The 2,500-nt window shown below is 50.3% G+C and overlaps 1 protein-coding gene across 9 annotated transcripts in view; it reads left to right on the top strand.

The window, feature by feature from the left end:
* LOC135110202 (uncharacterized) overlaps positions 1-2,500 on the top strand; it is a 130,236-nt gene that overhangs the window by 31,866 nt on the left and 95,870 nt on the right. The window contains exon 1 of one of the 9 annotated variants that reach the window (XM_064022238.1): positions 647-1,456. The exons of the other annotated variants lie outside the window; for them this stretch is intronic. The gene's annotated coding sequence lies outside the window, so the exon portion shown is untranslated. Of the gene's footprint in view, positions 1-646; positions 1,457-2,500 lie in introns of those variants that run through there. 9 annotated transcript variants of the gene reach the window in all.

The raw sequence follows: 2,500 nt of genomic DNA, 5'->3' as shown, positions 1-2,500 counted from the left end.
CTCTAAGCTCCTCTAAGTCCCTCAGTCCCTCTTAGCCTGCACCAGCTCTCGCCACTACTTCCCAAGACTCTACTGGAATAATTTTGTTAAAATCCTCACTGAAAATAATGACGACATTTTATGTAACTCTGAAACTACGTTGTTATGGAGGCTTAGTTACCTGCTGCCTTGTTTGTATCTCAAGGCTGATGTTGGGGTTAGGGGAGAGAGACACGGAGGGCTGCTAGGGACATGTAGTGAGGACACAAGAGGCTGGATAGAGCAGAGTGCATGGAAGGCTAACGAGGGGGGTACGGGAGGCAGGCTAGAGCATGAGGGACTCGATAAGGTAAAGGAGGTGAGGATTAATGAGGGAGATGCATGGAGCAGGTAGCGGTAAAAGGAACCAAATAGGGACGTGGAGAGTTGTGTGGAGCGCGTGACAAGCTGTGAATTAGATACTGTAGCTACGGGAATGCCTCGGGGAGTGCTGGGGAGGAGGCTTAAAGATGGTGTCATGTGCCCAAGAGATTCATAACCACACACTCCGCTCCAGATCCCTCCCCCACCTTCCCTCCCCTGATTTCCTCTTTCCATATTCCTCCTCTCCTCCCCCCTGCCTTCTTCTCTGCCCTCCTCCTCAGTCTTTCTATCCTCTCGGTCCTTTCCTCTCTCCATTGATTGCCATTAGTTTTTTCTTTGTCCGAAGGCTTTAAGATCTGAGTTTACGTCCCTTTCCAGCGCCTCCCTTCCCGGACATTGGTGTACGGTGTGAGATCCAGGCTGCGGTGCGTGGGTGCTGTGGTGTCCCTAGCGGCGGCACCCTGGCTGGTGGTGGCGGCCGAGTGTTGTCATTGATCGACCGACCGCACGGAGGGGCGGCGCCGACTCCGTCGATGCTCAGCTGTTTCATAATACACCCGATGCCAAGTGGAATTTTATGAGTGCACTTTACATGCTTCATTTACTTACACGTTGGACTGTCAGAGCTCCGCACACTCTTTGAGTAATTTTTTATTTTTTGTAATGTTTAGTCAGGGTGAGTGAGCTCTTCGGGTGACGGCTGGAAGCGGATAAATAAACACACAGAATAAAGGCAGTGCAAGTGTTGGCTGGCAGCTGGGGTGGGCGGCCGCGGTGTGTGGGGGCGGTCGCTAGTGCCTCCCCTGAACTGCACCGGTGTCGTAAGCGTCGCGAGGAGACTATGGAAGAGGTGGAGGAGGATATCGAAGGAGACGATTGTTAGAACTGTTTCCCCGCTATTACGTGTGCGGGTGATGGTGAGAGTGTTGCCTGGTGGAGGGGCAGGCTCGCTGGGGCTGTGTGCGGAAAAGAACTGCCCAAAGACGTAGTGCTAACGAGGACTTTCTTTGCCTCCCCACGAGAAACTTGTCGGTAACCTCTTGGGTAAGCGGCGTGTGTGCTCCCCTCCCCCCGGCGGTGTCACGAGGGGCTTCGATCCGACACCCAAGGAGAAGTAAGAATATATTTGGGGCTTTTTTTTTTTTTCTGTTACCATTGTGTTTGTGTTCTTGGAGGAAACCTTCACTTTAGGTTATGTAAGGTTTCCTGGAGTGTCACTGGCTGTGTATCGGAAGGTTGGTCTTGTGCTGACTCCGCTGTGACCTGACGTGCTCAAAGACGAGACGAGACAAGACAGGAACACACAGGGAGCTTTATGTGTGTAGTTGGTGTCCAGTGACCCGTGATCGACTACCGATAGTGAGTGTATCTATCGTCAGGGTTACGTAGTGGCAGGAAACACCACACATACATATCAGGACTTCCTTAGAAACCTCCTTAGTAGTGTTTGTCTTGTGATAAAAAGGTGTAGTTTGCTGCAGACTCTCACGCAAAAGTACTTGCGTGCGTGTATCGGTGTGCTATGAATGGTGACAATGTGTGTGGCTCCAGGAGTCCCCGGTAAGGTCGTCGCGCAATCACCTGGGACACGCCCACTCTCTTGTACATTTCGTACCACACCTGAGCGCACCTGGCGTGGCGGCGGTCAGGTGCGACTCATTAAGGAACAGGACTGTCTTGTTGCTAAGGGTACACCGCTCCTTGCACTGCGCTAACCTTTGCTGCGAATATCAAGATGCTGGATGACGTTTCGCGTAGATAGATTCTTTCCTCCTCATTTTTCAGTCATTCTCCATTTTCGAAACTTGTTCTGTTTAAGCCTAATCTAACCGAAACCTAACTTAATCTAATCTACCCTAAACTACTTTATCCTAACCCCACTTAACGTAGCTGTAACCTGACCTAATGTAACCTATCCTAGCCTACCTTTACCAATTCCAGAAGTAAATGAGATAGTGGATCTTCATTGATTATTTTTCTGAATGATTCAGATCCTAACACTGGCATTCAGGCTGACCTGGGGCGTCCCTCTACCCTAGGATAACTTGTCGATATGCACTGACTGCCGCCCAGCTGAATCTATCACAATTACTCTGCCACTTGGATAAATCCGTCTGTGTGTTAGTCTTAAAGTTGAGGTTCGTGCGAGAAAGAAGAG

The sequence above is a fragment of the Scylla paramamosain genome, chromosome 20, assembly GCF_035594125.1.
Source record: "Scylla paramamosain isolate STU-SP2022 chromosome 20, ASM3559412v1, whole genome shotgun sequence".
In the NCBI taxonomy this organism is placed as follows: Eukaryota; Metazoa; Arthropoda; class Malacostraca; order Decapoda; family Portunidae; genus Scylla; species Scylla paramamosain.
The sequence above is the reverse complement of the archived record's forward strand: the minus strand, read 5'-3'. Positions and strand labels throughout refer to the sequence as shown.